The sequence below is a fragment of the Pipistrellus kuhlii genome, unplaced genomic scaffold (assembly GCF_014108245.1).
Source record: "Pipistrellus kuhlii isolate mPipKuh1 unplaced genomic scaffold, mPipKuh1.p scaffold_m20_p_10, whole genome shotgun sequence".
NCBI classification, from domain to species: Eukaryota; Metazoa; Chordata; class Mammalia; order Chiroptera; family Vespertilionidae; genus Pipistrellus; species Pipistrellus kuhlii.
In genome coordinates, this window is record NW_023425405.1 from 22,182,937 (window position 1) to 22,197,980 (window position 15,044).

The following is a 15,044-nucleotide window of genomic DNA, read 5'->3' on the forward strand; positions in this document are numbered from 1 at the left end:
CATTTCGTTAATAAGTTGTCCCTTCCCTGCTTCTCCTGGTGTTCACAAATAACCAGGACAGCAGGCCACAGTCACAGTTGTGTCCCTCCTGCCCCTGCTCCATATCCTGTCAATGTCCCCATTCACAATTCCCAATCAGCCAAGATCGGTTTGGCTCAATGGATAGAGCGTCGGCTTGGGGATTGAAGGGTCCCGGGTTCGATTCCGGTCAAGGGCATGTGCCTTGGTTGCAGGCATATCCCCAGTAGGGGGTGTGCAAGAGGCAGCTGATCGATGACTCTCTCTCATCGATGTTTCTAACTCTCTATCTCTCTCCCTTCCTCTCTGTACAAAAATCAATAAAATATATATTTTTAAAAAAACAGTTCCCAATCACACTGCCACTAACCTAGTTCAGGTCCTCAGTACCTCACTCCTTCACTAAACTGATCCAGTTTCTCTGTCACCAGTTACCTGTTGTCACCTCTACTCTTCTAAAGCCACCATTATTTCTCAGAAGAGAACCCTTCGACCTCATCTTGGCCCACAGGGGAAAATCTGAGCAGTACTGGGGTGTGAGGCTTCCAGGGCTGGCTGCTCCTTAATTTTCCAGCTGTATCTCCTGCCACAGTCTCTCCACAGCTTCCCTGGATATGCCCTGCTTTCACTTTAGTTCTCTTCCCATTCTGTCCCATCCTGCTCCCTCTCCCACATCTTTCTACCTATTGAAATCCTATTCTCCTAAGAGAAAATATTCATGGAAGAGGGAATTTATATGGCCAATTAGTCTATGAAAATATACTCAATGTCACTGGTCAGGCAAAGGAAAATATAATGTATGTTGCCCATACTGTCAAAAAAGGAGGTAGTAGAAGAAAGTGAAGAAGACAAAGGCAGCTAATAATGTCTAATGTCCAAAAGACTTTGGGGACGTCACTTCTGCTGAAAGGGCTGAACAACTGACAACCATCTAACAGCGGCAATCAGTTTCAAAGGTGTACCTATCCTTAGACCAGCGATCCATCTTCTACTAACCTTTCTTAGAAATAAGAGTAGCTCTATTAAAGTATATATACAAGGATGCGCTTCACAAAAACTGACCTAAAAATTGAGATAAATGACAAGGAATGTTTCTTGGAATTATTTTTGACTCCTGTGGGTATAGATAGGAACTCTAACCCAAAACCACACTTATTTTCCACATATGTGCCCCCATAGCCCACTGTGCTGCAACATACGACCGTGGGACACAATCCCCACCAGCCACCCATACACTCCCCATGAAACGCAATTCTTAGACCGCTTCTCTCTGGGACTATGTTACTTCTGGTTTGCTATTCAGCAAACATCCAGAACAGGGAGCTCACATTTTTGTCTCTCTGATTGTCCTCTGAGCAAGTTCCCAGAAGAAATACCTGCGAAGTGACAAGGGGTAGGCGGGTGGCTTGGAGATCTGAAAAGTAGGGAACTAGGGAAAAGAGGAGGTTTTTGCTGAAAGGCCTCCTCCTTCTTCCATTCCGGGCTGGACTGCTGACCCACGGTGAGTGGGGTGTATGCCAGGGCTCCCTTTCTCTTTGCCAGTTTCCCCGTGAGTGAGGCTGCAGGGTCAGCCCTACTCTGACACCAGTGCTGTGTACATGGCAAGACAACATTTGAGAGGGAGAATGCTTGAGTCAAGCATGATAATACGCATGTTAGAGTATCATATAGCTATTACAAAGAATGAGTTACATCTATTTTGTACCTACCTAGAAGAATGTCCTAGGTATATTTTAAGTGAAATTTTCACATCATCGTAATATAGAGGACACAAACCCATGTTGGTGTGGATGTAAATAATAGTAGTAGAACTAATAATTTTTGTAGTAGTAATGACAAGACAGTGCTAACCAGGTTCCCAGCATTCTTATAAGTGCTTTACATAAATTGTTTAACTTGATTCTTGTGTTCCTCCAGTCTGCTGTTGGATCTCTGTATAGTATTTTTTTATTTTAGTCAGTGTTTGTTTAATTTCTAGTTGGGTCTCATTAAATTTATTGGCCTTTTCTAGGAAATTCTTGAAAAACCTTATAACCATGGTTTTGAACTCTATCTCCAGTCTTTTGTTCTCCTCTATCTCTTTTGTTTGAGATCCATTTCCTTGTCTCGGCATTTTCGCTGCTTCCCAGAGTTGGTAGGATCACTTTGTGTGTTTGGTGTCCTGTATGGCCCAGTGGGTCAGCCTCCCCAGTTACCTGAGGTAGACACTCTTGGTGCTCCCCTTTGTGGACTGCGTGCACAACCTTGTTGTAGTTAAGTCTTGATTCTTGTTGGTATCACTGAGAGGAATTGACCTCTAGGCCCACTGGATGTGAACATCAGCTGTGTCTACTCCCTACATAAAATTGTTTAATCCTGATGAGGTATGTACTGTCACTTTCCCTATTTATATATTGGCAAACCCACAAAGAAAACAAAAGCGTGCCATTCAGAGAATCTGTTACTTGCTTAAGTAACACAGGTAGTGGTGGAATCAGCCTTCAAACACAGGAAATCTAGTTCTGGAGTCTACATTTTTACGTACCAGCAACAGAGAAGCCTACTAAGTCCCTGTTTCTTATATAGGTAGAAAATCTACGAAGCTACATTTCAACATACTAACATTAGGAAGGGAAGAGACAAGCAGTGTTCTTTCCCTTTATATATGTTTGCATCCTTTCAATTGTTTTCTGTATTACTGTTACAATTAAAAATAGCACAGGTAATATAAATTCAATGAACCAAGTAAATACACTCTGATTTACTATATAAATTCGATTGACCAACTGATCCTATCTTACTTGTCCCAAAATGCCTTCTTCACTTCCCAACAAGTTGTGCAATTGTCTATCAATAAATCTGATTTTCCTCTGTGGGGGTTCCTTGAGCTTTGCAGCTGGTTCTGTTCCTACTTTAACAGCTATTGGTAACTCTGACACTTGACTTTTGAACCAAAAGCCTCCTCTCTATGCCTATGTCACTGTTTGCCCTCCAAGTATGGTGAACTCAGATGCACACAGCCTGGAGAAACCCCTTTTACTTCTCCCCTGAAGTTCTTGATCATTGCTTCTATTTCCCTGGATCCTGCCTTCTCTCTTTCAGGCCCACCAAGTTTCTACAACCCAAGGCACCTCTAAAACAGAATGTACCCCAGGCACAACTTATAACTCAGGGAGAGAGCTTCACAGACCTCCCCCCTCCCCACAAAGTGATCCCATGGTACCTAAATAGGGTTTCCCTTAAGGAAGTACATAAATACAGATAGGAAGGAGGGTAGTGGGCCTGTCTTGCTTATTGTTCCATATCCTACATTATAATTTCTTTTCAAATCCTAAAAGTAGGGCAAGTGTCTAAGGTCAGATTCTTTGGATTTCCTAGGATAATGAATAGATACTCTGTAGATGGGATTGAATGGATGATGGATATAAGGTGTGGGTATAAGGGTCAACCTAGGATGACTTCTTTAGCAAACAGCTACCCTGGCCTTGAAAAATGATGCATGTCAGAAACATCCAATTTGATAGATCTTCTCTTCTTCATGCCATTGTCTTCCATGAAACCTTTTTCTTTTTCCTTATATGTTTTAAAATGTCCATGAATTTTTCTTAAGCCAGAATTAGGGTGGGTCCAACCTCTTTTGTATTCTGTCTGAGATATTCCCAGCTCAATCTTATTTAAATGATTTTCACTTAAAATTGTTTAATTTATATATTTAGAAGAATTCGTAATACACGTGGAAAGATATAGACGATAAAATAATAAAATAATTTTAAAACTTGGACTCTCATATACCACTACTCACCTTAAAAAACAGACCATTCCTATTATCTCTGAAGGTCTGCCTGTAGCTCGTTGGAATCATTCCCTCCCCCATTCCCATAAAAGCGCCATTCAAAACTTTGCTTTTTCTATTCCCTTGTTTTGATTTTACTACACTTCCTTCTGGATTCCCGAGTTCCCCTGGGGCTCTTTTTCACTCATATTTGCTCACTTATCTCACTATCAGACTCCCAGCCGAACAGCAAAATGGAGGACCACTAGCCCAGTAGGAGGCCTGTTTTGTATTTTTAAAAATTCTCTTATTAGCTGTGGATCAGACTGTCTCAGAGGGTGTTCTACCAAATGCACAGTGCTGGACAGTGGCGGTCTGCAGTCCCAGGGGCTGTCACTACTAAGCTCTGGGGTGTGACCCCTCTCCCTCACTTCCTCTGCAGGCCCTCACCCAGGCGAGATTTTCCTTCTCAGGCCCAGAGCCAGTCCACAAAGAGCAAGTCGGCGACGTCAGAGGAGAGGAGGGGGCCTACGTAGGGGAGGAGTGGCGCAGAGAGGAAAAGCTGGGGCTGGCAGGGAATTCTGCAGGCCTGCTGGCGCTGAGGTTTGGGAGGGACCAGTAGCCCCTCTACCACACATTCTAGGCTCCAGGGGCCCTGTGCTAGTGGGTGAGGGATCTTGGTCCCAGGCAAGGTGTTGATAAAGATTGAAGGGCAGTAGGGCAGAAGTGATGCTCTGTCACCAGCCACCTGTGTGACTGAGCCTGCCCATCCTTCTCCCTGGGCCACGGTATTCTCATCCCCTAAAGCTTCGAATTAGATGCTGTTCTTCTAGGTCAGGCTTGTGCATAACTCAGCGACACAAAGCAGGTAAACAAGCATCATACATCAGGGCCCCGAGGAGCACTGCGGCAGGCGCGACGCAGAGCCCCTGAGCAGAGAACAATCGCGATCAGGACTGCGACACAAACAGCGAGAGATCTGTCCCCGGTTTGGGCTCCCGCAGGTCCGCTGCAGCCTCCTCGGCCTCCCGCACCGTCCTCCCCCAGACCCAGGCCGATCCGCCCCTACTGGCCCTCTTCGGGCCTGCGGACATTCGAAGAGGGCTACTCACCTGGTCGCCCTGCAACTTACAACCGGGCGGCTGGGGGAGGGGTGGGCAGCCCTGGGTGCAGAGGGCACGCGCAGTGTGGCGGGGAAGGGTCTTCTCTGCAAGCAGCTAAGAGCGCAGACCGCAGAGGAGATGGAGCGGGAGCAGAGGAGGGGTTCCCAAGCAGTCTCCTCCCCACTTCCTCCGGGGCGGGATCGAGCCCGGAGGGCGGTGCTTGGCAGGGGACTGCTCTTCTTTGTGTCCCGGTCTTGTCAGCTGGACACTGCGGCGGCGCCCCCATTCGGGTGCAGTGGGGCCGGCCGTTTTATTCAAGACATAAACTTCTCTGGCCACTGATACGGAAAAGCTGAACAAACTATAGGATACATTGTATGGGGTATTATTATTAAATTCTTATGAAGAGCTCAGATCTCCATTCAGTTGGATGAATGTACTTGAAGTATTGCCAACGGAAAAATAAAAATTGTAGAAATTATTTGGTATGCTTTCATTTTTATAATAAAACCAGCCCTGGGCATATTTGTATTATGGTGGGAGAAGGGAAGGATACATCTGTATGTAATAATACCGTTTAACCAGAGGAACAGGGAAGGGCAACTTTTATATAGCACTACATTGTTTGCATTGTTATGTGTTACTTTTGTAAATAAAAATAATATATTTCAAACAACAGGTAGCTAAATTTATTCTTCAGTGTACATTTCAAACCCTATTTCTTTCCCCTAAGTCCTCTGTAATGATTCGTTGACAGTTGCTCGTCCCTTCTATAAATTGCAAGTTCCTACTTAGTGTGGTGACTTCACCTGGCTCAGGTGCTACTTCTAGCCTGTGAAGTCAGGGTGGTTAGAAGCCCAGACTGTCACCAGATGGCCAGGATTCAGACCTCAGGGCTGCATTTTATGGGCCGAGTGACTTTGAGCAATTTATTTAATTCCTTTATGCTTCAGTGTTATTACCTGTAAAATGGGGAGGATGAAATGAGTACCTATATTACAGATTTATTGTAAGGTTTAAATTAGGTGAGTGGATTTGTAAATCTCTTCAATCACTATCTGGCAGATAGTAAGACTGTTGATTGTTAAGTAAAACAAATCTTCAGGTCATCCTAACAATCAGTATTTCATGTTTTTAGGAAAATGCATATCTTTTTAATCCCGACAAGAATTTTGTTTCCAGTCAAAGTCATATTTCTTTTCCCCATCTCCCTTCAATCTCTTTTCCCCAAATTGACTCATATAAACAATAATCAACAAGGAATGTGGGTGGGTGAGCTCAGTGGCAGGGTTTACACAGAGAAAACACCAGAAAGAAATCTAGAGACCCCGAATTCAAGATCCTGATCCGTCCAGGACCATCTGATTGATAGTGAGCAGTTCCTTGATATTCTCCAGGGCCGAGGGTTTTCAGATAAACAAGGTGGATTGGACACTTGCTTGCTAAGTCCCTTTCAGGTCTGAAATGCTAGGACTAATAGCACCAAAAGGTAGAACCCCAGAACACTGAGTTTTAAGGGGGAGGAGGGAGACACACAACAAAGACAAAAAAACAAAATCGCCTAAATACATGGGAAGGATAGCACCTGACTTACCTCTGAGGAGGGGACATGAGATTTGGTGGGGGAAAGATCTTGTCAGATTTTGTTTCTTAGCAAGGAACACACACACACACACACACAACACACAACACACAACACACATCCCACAGCTGAAACAAAGGTTATAAAATGTCAGCCTCTGATCCAGGAATATATCAGATTCCTGATAGTTAAATTCCTGGAGGAGAATACAGCACGCAATAATTAAGAACCAGCGCGGTATAAAAACGCAGGAACTGACAAGGGGAAAACGCAGGTAATCTTTGAAAAACATCTGCTTCCTTTGGCCCAAGCGGTCTCAGGCCCCAAACCCGACCACCTCCGCGGGCCTGTCAGGTACCCCCTCCCAAGTGCTCCCCAGGCCCCGGCCCGACCCTCCCTCTTCCACCCTGGACCACTGGACTCGGTCGGTAGCCCGGGCCTGCTCCGATTCCAGAAACGATTACTGAACAAAACTCACCGGTTGTCCAGAAATTTCCACTCCGGGCTACTTAGGAGGGGGAAGGGACTCCTCTGCAGAGATGTGACAAGGGAGGAGACAGACAGCCTGCGGATTAGAATATTGGTGGCTGGGAGCCTTGTGGGGGGAGGTGGTCTGTGGTGCAGAGTGGGGCGAGGAGGGGCCTTCCTGGGAACTGATTGGCAGCTCTGGCGGTGGGGGCGGAGCCTGGTCGCCCCCACTTCTCCCTACTGCAATGGCCCCGCTTTGTGTAAGTTTCTGCATCAAAATGCAGCTCCAAATCTAGGATGGAGACACTGGCGCCTGCACCGGAAGTGTGGGAGGGTAATTCGTTGGAAAATAAACCTGTGAGACTACTTACTAACAAGTAATCTTTATATAAAACAACACACAGCTATTTGCAAGGATGAGTTATATCTCTATATATTTGCCAAATGTTGGGCTATATTTATACTCATTTTAAATAATAATTTAACGTGTTAATAAAATGAAGAGTTTGCATTTTTGTTCAAAAAATTTAAAATTTTTTATATACTTACATAAACATAGAAATTATATGAAAAACTTACATCAAACTATTAGAATCAGTACTTCAGACAGGAAAGAGTAGCTTACTTATAAGTATTTTTCTTTGTACACTTCATTAAAGTTTTATTATTAGTATATATTATTTTATGAGAAAAAAATAGATAAATTTAATCAACTAAAAAATAGGTAAAATATCCTTGTTCAAACAGCTGGTAGTGTCCACTCCATAAATATGATTTCTCTCTCTGTGTGGGCTTCTTGAACTTTGTTCCTAGTCCTGACTCATTTTAATTAAGTAAGAGTTGAATCCAGCCCTTGAGGTTTGAGCTAGGACCAGGCTTTATGCCTGACCAAGGCCTGCCTTGAACCAGTGTCTCCTCATCTAGCTCTGTGAGCTCAAGTTTAGATCCTGGGGGAAAACCATTTGTCCCTTTTTATAGTTGGTCCCAAAGCCCTGAAAGATTTATGTGGTCTCTGGACATTCTCCTGTTTCCTCACGCCTCACCAATCATCTCTCTGGCCTCTGTTCTCAGACAGACTGAAAAATCTAACTGACCCTATGAAAAATCATTAAAAAAACTTTCTCCCAACCACAAAAGTGTCTAGGCTGGACCTTGCACGGGAATGTGGATTTAGTGGTAAAGGGGATAGAGAACCACATCTTGTAATTACTTCAGGATTTTATTACAATCCTCAAACTAGAGTAAGCATAAGCCAAGAACTGTGTTTTTTCCTTCTTTTGATTCTCCACTTCATGTAGCCATGAACAGGTGCTTTGTAATGTCCACTTGGATGAATTGATGGACAAAATAGGTGGAAATGCTGAGGAAGGCAATCCTAGGATCAATCCTAAAAACAAACAAAAAAAACCCAACCAAACAGCCCAGACAGAATGGCTCAGTAGTTGAGCATTGATCTATGAACCAGGAGGTCACAGTTCCATTCCCAGTTAGGGCACATGCCCAGGATGCAGGTTCGATCCTCAGGAGGAAGTGCGCAGGAGGTAGCCGATCAATGATTCTCTCTCATCATTGATGTTTCTATTTTTTTCTCTCTCCCTCTCCCTTCTCTGAAATCAATAAAAATGTATTTAAAAAAGAAAAACAAACAGCAACTTGATGTAGAACACTTATTAAATTACAAATTTCCTGTATTGAAAGTTTCCTCGTCTTCTTTGTGCTCCTTTAATTTCCTCCCTTAAACCTTTTCTTTCTATATCTCTCCAAATTTCAGTGGGTTCTTTCCTCTTTCTCTGTTTCAGACTGAACATTAATAACTCAATTTTAAATCCTATATCATTCCCTATTTATAATTCCTCTATAGTTTCTGTTTTCCTTTCCAGTTTCTGCCTTGAGTAATAGAGACTACCATGAAATTTTTAAAGTATTGAAATAACTTTTATAATATTAAGTTGTATAATTACCCAGCAACATAGAAATGAATGAACACTTTATTAAAAATCATATTACAAAATATGTAGTTCTTAAAAAGGATGAGCTTGAGGAATGCTTTCAATCTATATTTTCAGTGAAAAACTATGATTTTATTTTTTTAATTGATTTTTTTTTTTTTTTTGAAAGAGAGAGAGGGAGAAGGAAAGGGAGAGGGAGAGGGAGAGAGAAAAATGGATGTGAGAGTGACACATCAGTCCACTCCCCCTACTGGGGATTGAGCCTGCTACCCCCGGCATATGTCCTGGTATGAAATCAAACTGGCTACCTTTTGATGCATGGGACAATGCCCAACCAACTGAGCCACACAGGCCAGGGCTGATTCTGTTTTTATGTTTATGTCTACCTAACAGGAAAAATAAGGACATATTTAGTGACTTCAGGAAGTGAGGAGGGTAAGCCAGTAATTTTTTTCTTTACACATTTCATATGTTACAAAAATCACTTTGAAAAATAAACAAACATGGCCATTCACTCTTATTTATATACCCAATAGAAATACACACACACACCACCAAAAACTTGTACTAGATAGAGTTCAAAGAAGCATCAGCCAAATAGTCTAAAACCAGAAGCTACCCAAGTGCTACCCTTCCTGCTTTCTCACTGATAGGGAACCCTGGCACTATCTAATATTGCAAGATTCTAAAATTTTATTTTCAGACCAACAAATACTGAAGTGTTATTATAAAAGGTCTGTTTTGAAGAAATTCTAAAGGATGTAGCTCAAGAAGAAATAAAATAATCTTTGATAATCTGAGATGCGAGATAAAACAGTGAGAGACTTCCAATGCTGACACTGAGAGAATAATACCTTGTTTGGAAAAACCCTCCTGCTGAAAATAGCAATAAAAGTTGAACAAAATATAGGAAACAATGGAAGATTCTGAAGACCAACAAAACAAATAGGATTTGAAAAGTTCTGATCTTGAGGGAAGGAAAACAGAACATGAACTCCACATTCACTATGGCTTTTTCCTTTTGGGCATTTCCCAGTTCACACTGCAGGGTAACTGAGACCATGTAGCAATGCCCGGCTTCCTCTCCCTAGTGATTAGCCTCCTTGGAGTTTCTTCAGCCCAAGATCTCGACTTGCTTTAGAGCCAGGTGCAAACGTTTTACAATTTAACCAAATGTTTGTAAAGTGTTTACACATGCCTCATCTCATTTGATCTTCACAGAAGTCCTGGAGTAGGTAGATAGGAGACTCCTATTTTCTTTTCATTAGCCAGAAAATTGAGATTTAGAAAGTTTAGAAACTTGACCCAACTGAAAAGAAGTAAGAAATGGTGGAACTTGGAAATGACTTCAGGTTTTCTCACTGCACAGAATATAGTCAAACACTGCTGCAGTTAAATATTTTACCCTTTGTACGCTCTGCATGATCTCCAATAATAATCTGCTTTGTGTTGATATTTACTGCTTTATTGCTGACAATTACCTGAAAGAGAAGTTGGTGTGCTTCACTGGGCTGGAAAAAGTTTAGCTATATCAGAAAGCAGGTCTAATTAAGCAAGTTTATTCTCTATATACAAAAGGTTAAGTTGACTCGCACCTGTGTGGTACATATAAAGCTCTTGCCGGCACCAATAGTATACGTGTGTTTTGATCTCTCATTGTCGATTGTGAATTTGGTTGCCACTTCTATTATAGCAAAAAGGTGAATAGCAATATTAAAATATTTCTTCTAATTAATTTCCTTTCAATGTGCACAAATCTGTGCACCAGGACACTAGTCAATAAATAAAAAGCAATTAGATTTCTACACACCAGCAATAATAAGGTACAAAATATAATTTTATAAAATAAATAATTTACAATAGCAATAAAAATAATGTATGTATAAACAAGTATAACAAAAATGAGAAAAAGCAATAAAAATATTACAAAGCCTTAAAAAACATTAAAGGCGAGCTAAATAAATAGCAATATATACCAAGTTCATAGATGGAAAGATTCAACATCTTAAAGAGGCCATTTCTCCTCAAATAGATATGTAGAATTAATTCAATACCAATAAAAATTCTAGCAGGTTTGTCTGTTAGCTTGTTTCTTGTTTTGTTATTTAAATATTTATATGGAAGATCAAAGATCCAAGAATTGTTAAAACGTCAGAAAGAGGTGGGAAATCTTTCAAGAATTACAAAACTATAGTTGTTAAAACCAATTTTAGTGTTGATGCAGTTAAACAAATGGATAATGAAAGAGAGTAAGGAGCTTCGAACAAATTCATGCATATATGAAAAACTTGATTCATGCTGATCACTCATAGGTGATGGGACAATTGATTACCCAAATGGAATAAAAAATATAACAATTTCCAGATGGAATAAGACTAATTGCCAAATGCAAAATTATAAAATCTTTTAGAGGAAAATATAGTAAAATTAATTTACTATCTTGAGAAATTATTTTTCTGAAGAAAAATTATAAAAGAAAGTACTGGACACTTAAAATAAAAATTCAAAACTTAGTTCATTGAGAGAGACAGATTTACAGAGAAAGAAAAGCTAAGCACCAAATTTAAAGCAGATATTTCCAGCATATGTTGCTTACAAAGGATTAATTGGCATTTAGTTTATATAATGAAAGCATTCCAGTGCTTGCTTGGGCAGCACATATACTAAAAGAAAATATTCCAATGACTCAATAAGAAGAAGACAACCCAACATAAAAATGAGAAAACACACACACACAAAGCCCAGAATTATCACAGAGAGAAAGCACCACAGATTATCAACATATGTATGGAAAGAAGGTCAACTTAATTATCAGACTTATGTTAATTGAAATCACAAAGGAATGCTATTTCACTCCTGCCAGACTGGCTAAAAATGAAATTTCATAATACCAAGTTATGACAAGTATGTAGAACAACAGGGACTCTTATCTATTGCTTAAAGGGGTGCAGACTGGCTCAGCATTTGAAAACAGCTTGGAAATAACCTAATAATGTTGAATATACACAAATCTTAAAACTTGGTAATTCAATGCCTTGGTGTGTACTCCAGGGAAACTCCTGCCCATGTGAACCAGGAGTCATGTAAGAGAATGTTAGAAGACATTACTGTTAATATGCCCTGTAGTAGGCAGCCTTTAATATGGCCCCAGTAAACCCTGCTCTGAGTATTCCTGCTCCTGTATAACCCTCTCCTTTTGAGTGTGAACTGAAACTAGTAATTCACTTCTAATGAACAGATAGCAAACAGATGGGACGTCACTTCTGAGATTAGGTTACAAAAGAATCTGGCTTTCACGTTCTCTCTCTGCCTTTTCTGGAGAGGAGAAAGCAAGTTCTTATACAGAGGCCCATATTGCAAAGAATGGATGTGTAAAATAAGGGTGAACACAAGTACCATGATACCTGACAGTGATGTTTTGGTCAAGGCATCTCAGTTGAGAAGGCTAGAGATAGTGCCAAATTTCATCATCATACTCAGAACAGTATGCAATTTAAAATTGTTTATTTCTGGAATTTTCTATTCAATAGATAGTGGTTTTCTGTTCAGATCCTGGTTTGACCAGAGGTAATCGAAACCGCAAAATGGAAGATAGGGAGTACTGTATTGAAATGAAATCAATTGACAAGTAAATAGTTTGGAGTATAAAAAGATGGATGGTCATCTAGACAGCTATTCTGTCCTTTGTGTCTAGTTAAGTCTGCATTTCTTCCAATAGTTTCCATGACTGTCCCACTGGTAAATCATTTTCTCCCTCCTTTAAGGACTTCTCCCTCTATTGCAGATTGAGTCAACTCAGAGGCCAGCTCAAGGACTGTTTATCATCTGATAACTGTATAATTCAGTACTTACCTGAAGGCCAAATGCATTCCAGACTGAATATTCCACAAGATTCCCTGCACCCACTCTCACCACCACCCTCCTTACCTTGCACTTCCCTCCCCCACCACAACACTCTGGGGCCCCACATACAGTCCTTGGATAGGTGAGGACTTTAACCTGGGGGGGGGGGGGATTGTGAAGAGGCAGGCTATACTCTAATTATTCAAGAACAAGCCACAGAGGTGACATCGCCTCAATCCATGGTTCTTTTTAGCTCAAATCACAATGGCTCCTGTGGAGCACAAGAAAATAGTGGATCAACGCCTCCGGATGAGCAAGGGTGAATGAATAACGATGATGTGGCCAGACGGAAATAGAGGCCGAGCTACAGGGAGACACCAGTGAAGGATCCCAGAGATAACATCGAGGAATCCTGCATGGAACACCTCTACCACCCTCCCATCTGGGATATGGAGCCCCCACTAACTCCCCCGACCCCCACAAGCACACAGATAGCCTCCCAGGGCTTTCACATCTCTCTTCTCCCGCCGACCACCTGCGCTCGGGGTGGCCTGTGACACCTCCAGGCCTCTCGTGGTCCATAATTTATCTCTGACCCCCACTCACCGTTTGTCCCGCTGAACCCAGCAGCGCGGGGTAGGGGGTAGAGAAGACTGGCTAAGAGAGGGCAGCGGCAGCTCCCAAGGAAAAGAGCTCAGCAGAGAAAGGATTGAGCAGCGGACAAGGCCTGGGAGGTGGAATGTTGGGCGGGGGGGAAAGAGGACGAGTAGGGGGGTCGTTCTGGAAACCGATTGGCGGCTTCCAGGGCGGGGGCGGAGCCTGGCCGGATACCTTCGGACTGCAGAGGGCTGGCTTTGTGTCAATTTCAGCTCAAAGATGAGGCCCCAAATCCAGGATGGAGACACTGGCGCCTGCCCTGAGAATGTAACAAGACAAATCCGTGAGACTATTTATGAACAAGTGAGCGGTTGCTAAATAATAATAATAATAATAATAATAATAATAATAATAATAAATACTATATTTATATAATACACAATTATTGCTAAGGACAAATTAAAAATCTGTGGGTTGTAGATAGATTTTTTAAAGATAGAATTTTAATGAGAAGAATCAAATTGTATTAAAATGGAACGTATGATTACAGTCTTAATAAAAATATACATTGCTTATATAAGGGCAAGGCTAAGAGTGAAGAATTGACTATTGATACTTCATAGCCACTGGATTGTTTTAAAGATTTCATATGTATTGTTTTATGGATTAAATAAAACAGGAAGGGGTTAAATTTACTAACCAATAAATAGGTGACAGCTTGGACAAGAGGGAGAGAAAAGGTATGACTGGTAAATTTTTAAATTGGACTTTGAAGCCACTATGACATCCTTTACTTACCAGCTGGGCAGTGCATGTGTTTCTTATGACTGTGGTAAGAAATGACCACAAACTTAGTGGCTTGAAACAACACATTTATAATCTTTATTATCATACAGTTCTGTAGCATCTCACTGGCTAACATCAAGGTGTAGGCAGGGCTATGTTCATTCTGAAGGTTGTAGGGAAGAATAGATTTCCTTGCCTTTCCCAGCTTCTAGAGACTGCCCAAATTCTTTGTCCTGGGACCTTGCTTCAGGCCAATAATCTAATCAATCATCAAAGCCAGCAATCTCATCACATGACCCTCTGCTTCTGTTGTCATGTCTCTTTCTCTCCTCTTTCAGTTATTTCTGAGCAAGTTTGACCTGTTGTTACCTTTCTGTCCTGGATCCAATAGGTCTTCCTCAATTCTAAATCCCACTTTCCCTTTTTTCCTAATTTCCGTTAGGTCTTTCTGTTCCATCTTCTGTCCTCTGTGATGTTCATCTTCATCCCCCAGATAATTTAGTTCTTTACAGCTAGAAAGTATAACGAGTGGAATATCTGGTCAACAGAACACTTGTGCTGTCCACTTACTGCAGATGCTTTTCAGAGTTGTTGAAATACATGAACCAATATGCGAGAAAAGACATTCTAAACTCTCAGAGGCTGTCAGCACTAAGTTCCCAGTCTGCGTGGGCTTCGCTCTCTCCTCCTTCCTCTCCAGGCCTTCACCCAGGCTAAACTTTCTTGGCTAGTTCCAGAGCCAGTCCACAAAGAGCCTGTCAGTGACATCAGAGGAATAGGGGTGAGGGGCCTAGGGTAAGAGGAAGCATCTGGGGAAGAAGAACTGAGCAAAACAGCCTGGCGACAGTGATTTGCTGCCTGGGTCTGTAGTCTGTGTGCGCTTGCAGGGTGGAGGAGGTAGCAGTCTTTATTGGCTCTGTCTCCTTCCGGCCTCCAACACCCCCCCC

The 15,044-nt window shown here is 41.7% G+C and overlaps 1 protein-coding gene across 4 annotated transcripts in view; it reads right to left on the bottom strand.

The window, feature by feature from the left end:
- TCAF1 (TRPM8 channel associated factor 1) overlaps positions 1-13,479 on the bottom strand; it is a 37,149-nt gene extending 23,670 nt beyond the window's left edge. The window contains exon 1 of one of the 4 annotated variants that reach the window (XM_036429130.2): positions 13,321-13,479. The gene's annotated coding sequence lies outside the window, so the exon portion shown is untranslated. Of the gene's footprint in view, positions 1-4,654; positions 4,807-4,881; positions 5,025-6,932; positions 7,072-13,320 lie in introns of those variants that run through there. The other 3 variants (XM_036429129.2, XM_036429131.2, XM_036429132.2) reach the window with 3 other exon arrangements.
- Positions 13,480-15,044: the final 1,565 nt, after the last annotated feature.